The sequence below is a fragment of the Peromyscus eremicus genome, chromosome 4 (genome assembly GCF_949786415.1).
Source record: "Peromyscus eremicus chromosome 4, PerEre_H2_v1, whole genome shotgun sequence".
Taxonomy (NCBI): Eukaryota; Metazoa; Chordata; class Mammalia; order Rodentia; family Cricetidae; genus Peromyscus; species Peromyscus eremicus.
This window is the reverse complement of record NC_081419.1, coordinates 10,291,395-10,300,442: the sequence shown is the minus strand read 5'-3', so window position 1 is coordinate 10,300,442 and position 9,048 is coordinate 10,291,395.

Below are 9,048 nucleotides of genomic sequence, written 5' to 3'. Positions count from 1 at the left end.
ATCATCCTTCATCCATGTACCGGATCACAGCTCTCTGGTAGGCTGGTTCCACTCAAATTGGCCAGCAGATTCAGGTGATATGCTACTTTCAAGTGCCTTCTCTCCAGAAGGTTCCGTGGGCCCAGTCGATTCACCCTTTGCCTGCCTCACTCTGCCATTAGAGATGAAGAAGGGGGCCAAGTGTTCAAAGGGCACAGGTGATTGTCTGGAAGGAAAATGGAAGATTGAAGTCCCTGCATGTATCATAGAATGTTCCTTAAAAGAATGAATGTGTACATTGTAAATGTGCTGAAAGGGGTCTGATGAAAGGGTTCTAATACAAGTGTTAACCTGACAGCTAAGAGGTTATCTGGGCCAGGCGGTGGTGGCACAGACCTTTAATCCCAGCACTTGGGAGGCAGAGGCAGGTGGATCTCTGAGTTTGAGGCCAGCCTAGTCTACAGAGCGAGTTCTAGGACAGCCAGGGCTTTTACACAGAGAAACCCTGTCTTGGCAGTGCTGGGGGAGAGGTTGTCTGTAGTTTGAAATTATTCTCTGGTTTGCTGTTTTGTCAGAACCAGTCTCGCTTGTAGTTTTGACTTGTTTGATGGAAATCCTGAGGTGGGAGGTGTGAAGTGTCAAGGTCTCAGCTCATGTCTCATCAGGTGTACAGCATCACCCTGACCTGACAGCTTTCTGTTCTTAGGGAAAGGATCACCTGAGGAGAGGCTTCCCAGAGTGCCTTGTGAATAGGTAAAGCCAAGCATTCTACAACCCTGTCTCCTATTTATGAAGATGAGCAGTTTATTTCCAAATCCATACATTGACCTCTGGTTTTTAATACTAGTGTATAAAAGAACAAGATATTCTTGCCTTATAACTGAAGAATTAAACATTTCCTGTGTGTAATCACTGTGTTCCTAAAATATTTGAACCCAGCAAATTTGTCATTTATTTATTTATTTATTTATTTATTTATTTATTTATTTATTTATTTATTTATTTATTTTTCCTTCTTGTTCCTATCTGGTCCATTTTCCCAACATCTTGAATATGAGTACTACTCACCCAACACTCCTGTTTTGCTCAAGTTACAGCTATTGCAATATCTCACTACTTGTCCCCTGCCTTTAAAGTTGCTCCCATAAAGAGGATTTGCACAAAAGATATTGAACCCAGGAATTTGCATGTGCTAGCCAAGTGCTTTATCTTTGAGATACATGCCTAGTCCTTTTAGTGTTTTTTTCATTTTGAGAAAGGGTTTCACTCTGTAACCCAGCAAGCCTTGAACTTGTGTCTCAGGCCTCAAGCAGCTGGGCTAACAGATCTTGTCACCAGACCCAAGAAGCTTTTGTTGTTGTTGTTGGTGGTGGTGGTGGTGGTGGTGGTGGTTTTTCGAGACAGGGTTTCTCTGTGTAGTTTTGATGCCTGTCCTGGACCTCACTCTGTAGACCAGGCTGGCCTCAAACTCACAGAGATCTGCCTGCCTCTGCCTCCAAAGTGCTGGGATTAAGGCGTGAACCACCACCGCCTGGCCCAAGAAGCCTTTTTTAACATTTCTTTTGAAATGTCCTTTTCAAGCTATATACAGTAGCATGTATCTGTAGTCTCAAGTACTTGAGAGGCAGAAGTAGAGCCATTTAAGTCCAGAAAGCCACTAATAGCATGGACCCCAGGGCAAGACTTAAAAAGTTAAAAAAAAAAAAGAAAAAGAAAAAGAAAAAAAGTCACTTTCAATGGCTTTCCATCACATTTAGAATAAAATCCAAAGATCCATATGGTCCCAAATGACTTGTGCTTATCTACTTGTCAACCCGGTGGCCTCTTCTTCCCCTGATGACTGCACTCAGCCATGTGGCCTCCCTGTTCCTTTGGGTTCAAGGGAGCAGTTCTCTGAGAAGTCCATTAGTGGCTGCTGTTGCCTGAGATGCTCATGGGCGCACACCATCTGGTCATTTCTCTGCTCACATACAAGTGATCAAGAGGCTGTCGTTGGCCTCCCATTAAAACTACATCGCTGCCACTTTCCAGTTCTTGCTTTTTAATTTTCTAAGTAGAACCAGTACCTAGCATTCTATATAGTTCGATGTCTGTTTAAATATCATGTTGACTACAACATGTCACTGCTATGTCACCAGACGCTTAAGACACTGCCTGTCATGTAACACGCTCAAGGAATGTGCTGATTGCGAGACCAGGATCCTGTTTGAGAGCTGAGACTCCTCACTCCTTTGTTGTCCAGGTGGAATGTAGGGAATCCTAGAGAGATGCTGTGGCTTAGGCGGGATCACACGGCTAATAGATGCTATGGTTTCAGTGTGTCCTTCAAGGGTTCATGTGATGAAGCTGAACCCCCATTGTGAAGTTTAAGAGGTTAGACAGTGGAGCCAGGCATGGTGACACACACTTTTGGTCCCAGTACTTAGGCCGTGGAGACAGGAGTATCTCCATGAGTTCAAGGCCAGTCTGGTCTACATAATGAGTTACAGGGCAGCCAGAGCTACATAGTGAGACCCTGTCTCAATAAGAAAAGAAAGGGGGCCGGGCGGTGATGGCGCACGCCTTTAATCCCAGCACTCGGGAGGCAGAGCCCGGCGGATCTCTGTGAGTTCGAGGCCAGCCTGGGCTACCAAGTGAGTTCCAGGAAAGGTGCAAAGCTACACAGAGAAACCCTGTCTCGAAAAACCAAAAAAAAAAAAAAAAAAAAAAAAAAGAAAGGGGAAGAAGGAAGAAGAAAGGGAGAAAGGCCACTAGATGTGGGTACACATGCTTACTCCCTGTGACTCATCTTGTGTACCTCACATATAAACCTCAGGACCCTGTCCGTAAGATGGCCGTCATTAGATGCAATACTTGACCTCTGGTTGACTTCAGAACTGTGAGCTAAAATTAACCTCTAGCTATAAAGTAGCCTACCTCATGTACATCATTATAGTAAGGCAAACACAGCACAGTAGAAGAGTAGAATCTATGAATGTCAGGCCTAAAACAGCTACCCAAGTGGCCACTGCTTCAGCACAGTGACACATGCTACCTCTGTTTGTACAGCTGTGAATGTAAGTGCTTGAGCGGAAAAGTCAAAAGACTCTTGTCTTGTGGCACTTGAAAATCAAATTTCAGGGTCCAAGGAAGTTTTAGTTAGAACACAGATGTCCTCATGAATCCATGTAATATCTCAGGACATTTTCCATTATAGCAATATTGGAGTAATTACAACAAAAAAACTGTGGGCCCTCAAAGCCTGAAACTCATGTCTGCCCTAACTGTCCTGTTATTGGGAATGTCTTCCTGCCAAGGAAACATACCCACTCCACAGCCATAGACACCATCGTGGTGTCTACAGAAAATACAGAAAGCAGATGACGTGATGCGCAATGGATATCGCTGCTTCCCCCCCACCCCCCATTTATGTGTATGGGTGTTTTGCCTGCATGTATTTGCACCAAGTGCATGTAATGCCCTTAGAGGCCAGAAGAGGGCGTCAAGTCCCCTGGAACTGGATTTAGAGACAGTTGTAAGTGCCTCTGTGGGTGCTAGGAAACATGATGCTGGTGTTCTGGGAGAGCAGCCATCTCTCCAGCCTCCTATTGCTAGTTTCTTATTTGCCTCTGGAATAGGGAATTGTCTGTACCCATCCTGGTATTACTGTACTGTATGTGAGAAAACCAAGCCATATGAGCACTGGCATCAGATGTGCCTGGGTTAGTTTTCCAGTCTCAGTGAGAACTCTTTCAGCTCACATGACAAAAAAAAAATCAATGTTCCAATAACCTTGTGGTATGAATTTTATTGGCTCATATGACTGAAAAGTCCAGTGTTCAAATGATATGTTCAGAAGTCTGTTTTTGGATTGTGTTTCCTCTGGGTTGAATCCATTCTCAGGCAAGCTCTTCCTAGTGATCTCAGACCCATGAGAACCTATCCCAGGCCACAGGACACTGGGTTTTTACCTTCTTCGCTCCACATTCAGTCCAACTTTTACTAGGACTATTGATGATACAGAATAACATTTTTTTTTCATGTGTCCGGCTATTTTCCTAAGGTAGAAATGACATTAAAATGGTTGTAGCCTTTTTCTTCCTAAAACCTTCACTATTTGAGATGTTGTTCCTGCCCTTCCCCCAGCCAAGGAAACACATTCCACAGCCATAGACTGTAAGGATGACAAAGTCTAACCCCAGTGCGTGGTCATGTACTACGACAAAGGCAAGAGCAGAGGAGAGACCTCTAACACAGGGACAGAGGCAAGGGAATGATGACTTCCTGGAAAACACCTGTGCTAAAACAATGACTTAGGAAGAGCATTGGCAGGGGTAGGAGGTGGGATGGAGAGATCAAATACCTGGCGTGAGAGCACTTGGGATTTAATTGCTATGTAAGTAAGGTCTGTCCAAGTACCTGCATGTGTAGAATAAACCAGGTTTATATACTTTTGCAGTCTGCCCAAATGTGCCATCTCCCTAGCCACAAGAGACTCTATATTCCAAACTAGAAAACCTCCCAGATCCACTCGCCACCACCACTACCTGGGCTGCACTGCTGAACAAGACACTCCTTCTACTGAGAAAGTCATATCTTTCTATAAATCCTTAAAGGTTGACCCAAAGCAGTTACTACCTTTCTGCTTTGAAATACAAGTCCTAGTGCTAGGCGGTGATGGCGCATGCCTTTTAATCCCAGCACTCGGGAGGCAGAGGCAGGCAGATCTCTGTGAGTTCCAGGGCAGGCTCCAAAGCTACACAGAGAAACCCTGTTGGGGCGGGGGGAAGGAAAGAAAAAAAGAAATACAAGTCCTGTGTCAGCATTTCTCATAATACAATCTGCTTTGTCATTTAAAAATGATCACCACTGAAAGGAAGATAAATCTCATGTGCTAGGTCCCTCCCAGAAAGCAGACAAGGCCACTCTTTCTATATCTCAGCAGCTCCTGAGACTTCTGTCTGTCTCCATAATGACATCTCAGAAGTACCCTCCCAACTCTAGCCTCCTGAACTTCCTCCTGAACACACCCGCTGCCCCCATACCCTGACCAAACTGAGCTTATTAAACCTCCTTGCCTGTCCCTAATTGCCCAGCTTATAGAGAAAATAATTAGAAATTAGAAACCCCAGAGTTAGCTTTGCCGTTTTCCACTACAGAGTAAAGTTATATATGATGTCACTAGACTCATATAACATAACTATATATACAAATATATATAGGATCATGTATAAAACATAAGTGTATAACATATGATTCTACACAAGTATGGAACATACATGTTTCTATCATCTAATACTATACATAATTTTAATATGTAAAGCCAGTTTAGCAATTGATGTGTAGTTATAAGTATAGTTATATGTATATAGTATGTGATTAGACACAACAATAAACCAGATATCTCTTCGTTATACTCTTTCCCATCCTCTTTGTTCCCACAGCTGCCTCATCACCTCTCCCTTGCAGTAGCTCAGGACTCTCTCCCCACCCTCAATCTGTCCTCACATCAACTGTCTGCCATCTCTACAAACCCCTATTTGACTGTGTCATCTACATGCTTAAAGGTCTCTGGTGGCCCCTCACAGTTTATATTTTGAAGCTGATATTCCTTAGCATATTATTCAGGTCTCATTCCCAGTTGAGGGATGTTTATATTTGAAATGATGGAGTAGAGCAGATTGACAGTGCAGAGTCAGTGTGGTAGGAGCAGAATTCCCTGGAAGGTGCCCGGTCATCCTGGAGGACCCCACTCATCCAGTGCCTGTACCCATGCATTCTGAGTGATGACAATGGCTTTGGGTAACAAATACTTACCAGACACTGGACCAGTGCCAAGTTTATTATTGTTATTATTACATTTATTTACTCACTTGGTGTATTTATATGTTGCATGTTGTATCTGTGACAGTATGTGTGACACATGGCATATGTGTGGCAATCAGTGGACAGCATAGGGGTTCAGTTTTCTCCTTCTGCCATGTGGATCTCAGGAATTGAAGTCAGGCACTAGGCATGGCAACAAGTCCTTAACCCACTGAATCATCTCGGCAGCCCAGAATCAAGTTCTTAACTTGAAGATGCGTCATGGATTCCTGGACTATCCCAAACTTCTAAGAGGGTTTTCTGTTAGTCCTGTTTTACGATGGGGAAACTCGGCTCCTGGGGTCTGTCATTGCTCTAGAACTCCACAACTAGTGTGTTACTGAACTAGGCATCATCTCAAACTTCCAGAGCACTTCACTCCATCCTATGCACATCTGCAGAGACTGTGGAGCTGCCTATTCATAGACCCAAACTTCCTGTTTCATCTCTTTAGCTCCCACTCACCTCCTCTCCTAAACACAACCCCAACACACACTGTCTGGGTCCCCAGTCTTCACTCTAATCCAACCCTGCCTCAGCCCTTGCCTGCCTCACACCAACTCATCCTTCAGTACCTTCCTGAAAGGCCACCTCCATAGTGCTCCACTGGTACTGCACTAGGGGACCAACTAAGCAACCCGCTCCTTGCTCCCAAGGCACCCCTTATAACACTTATCACACATCACACTGCAGCCTGACTGCTCTCGCAATAAGATGATGGGCCCTTTGGGGCAGAGACCAGGTCAGCTTCCTCTTTCTGGTCCTAGCTGGAATCTGGGATGGAGTAAAAGCTTCATAAATATCTGCCAACCTGAATTTGCTCAGTGGATGTTCAAACTGGGTGATTTGGGGTGACTATTCCTATAGACTTTGCAGTATACTTTGAGGTCTAAAGAATTTACATCAATCATTCCATCTCATCTTCCAAGGCTGATAATGTTCCCACAGCTGTGGAAACTGACTCAGTTCCCTCAAGCTCACCTAGCCAGGAAGTGGCCAGGGGAGGACTCGACCTCATGTCTCTCTGAGTTCAAAGTTCTCTCCATCACTTCCCAGATCATCCGATGCAAACCACTTGCACATTTTACCAAGGGTGCTGTAACTGGGAGAGAGAAGTTGCTGGCTGAGGACCATTCCGTTTGTACCCCCATTGCTCCTCTCCTCAACAGGAAATGTCCAGCAAGGTGATATGGTGGGAAGAGGTCCTGGACAGGACAGGAGTGTGCTGCCTCCGTCTCTTCCCATTTGCTCTCTCCCTGTGTGTCACAACCTGAATGTTTAAATTTTCTATTTAGTATTTACTCTGAAATGGCTTTCATCTGATTTCCCCCTTGCTCACCAATTTAGCTGTCAGAGTAAATAAACGTGAAGCTGGGTCTCCAGCCTCTCCAGCTCACATTACCTTCCTAGAATTACTCCCGGCGGGGTGGAACCACTGCTGGGGGCCTCCCACAGAATTATCCGGTTACTAATGAAGCCTCTTTTCAAGCCCAAACCTTTCAGGACAACAGAGTCTCAGGTTGGGGGGAGGATGGCAAAATCCACCTCAGAGGACCAGATGACCATATCCTGTTAGTGACCAGTGGGAGCGGAAATGATGACAGCATAGATGCCTGGTACTAAACACAGCTCCAGAATGGAGTCAATGTTTGTAAAAGTATTCATGTGTAATGTGTGGCTAGTTGTCACTCCAACCCCGAGGGGTGAGGATCTTAGTCCCATTTGCAAGTTGAGAAACGAGAGCTCTGAGAGGTAAAGTGACCTGCCCACAGTCTCCTACAGGAGGAAAATGAGTATCCTGTCTGAACAGACTAAACGAATTGTTCTAAAGTTTGGCAATCTGGTCTCATTCTGCTGCAGGACTCTGGGCTCGTGGGAAGGAAGATTTCTCGTCCGAAGTGATTTCATTTTTGTCTTTGAAGTTGGATATGCTCTGAGCTAGAATAATAGGTCTGCTGCTTCCTTGAGTAAGTTATTCAGGAGAGTTTTTGAGTGTTTAAATTATGTCTTACCTATTCCAGAAAGAACTTGAAGTAGTATCCAGTAGAATAAACACTAACTACAAAATCTGGTGGGTCCCTGCCATGGTGGCCCCTAATATTCAAGGACTGGTTAGTGTGTGGCATATGTTTCACAGTTGGGTGGGACTGTGCTTAGGAGGTTGGACTCTGTTATCATCCCTACCTCGAAGGAGAGGGAACTGAGGCTGAAGGAGTGAATGGAGGACTTGCTAACACAAAACGTAAGGGGCGGTGTTACGACTAGTACCAAGGCAGGCTGCCCTCAGTCTTTGGACTTTGGTACTGACTGAGTTCCATGCCTCTTATTCTAGTTTTGATTTTTCGAAGGATCTAATCAGAATCCAGGTGTGGACCTGCATGGAGATAAGAGTTTCTGTTTGGAGTGCCAAGACCCAAAATCTAGATTCCTATAAACAAGGGCACCATATCATTTTTGTAGAGTTACTAGGGGGATTGAAGAGGATAGTGCATACAGAACAGAGCTAAGTCACACAATGGTGCTATGTCATTGCCGCAGTCATTCTGGGAGCACGTACTTCCCACTCCTCATAGCCGTGGCACCACCTGTTTGCTGCCACTGGACCTTTGCCATCGTTTCTCTTCCTGGACCACTGTCTTCTGTCTCCCAAACTATGTAAATCTCAACGACCATTTTGTTTCAACTGGTCTTATCTTACCTAAGAAGTTTTGGAGGACCAGCACAACCTTCAAGCCTGGTCTTTTTGGGTTCCTATGCATGCCATGTTCTGTGTATTGCCGTCTGGACTCTCCAGGCCAGGAAAGGAGAGGAGAGGAAAGGAGAAGAGAGGAGGGGAGGGGAGGGGAAGGGAGAGACACAAAGACAGTGCTGTTGTTTTTCTGTCTGTGCTGATGAGCCAGAAGTATCCATATTTTTGACAAAATATGAAAAGCATGTGTGTGTATGCACATGCTCATCAGGAGTGGTCATAGTCATGGGTATAGCCTAGAAATGAAGGTCATAAGCTCTGTAGATGAATCCAATTTTGAGTTCTTGGCTCAGGCAGTTATTAGCTATGTGGCACTATGATGGGTATGAGTTCTTTAAACTTCAGTTTAAAATGGGTAAAATGGGTAACATAAGGAATGCTGCCTCACGTAAAAAATGAGATCACAATTGTAAAATGCTTAGCATTTTAATGCCTAGCCCGGATTAAAGCATTCAAGAATAGTAGTGTATATGTGT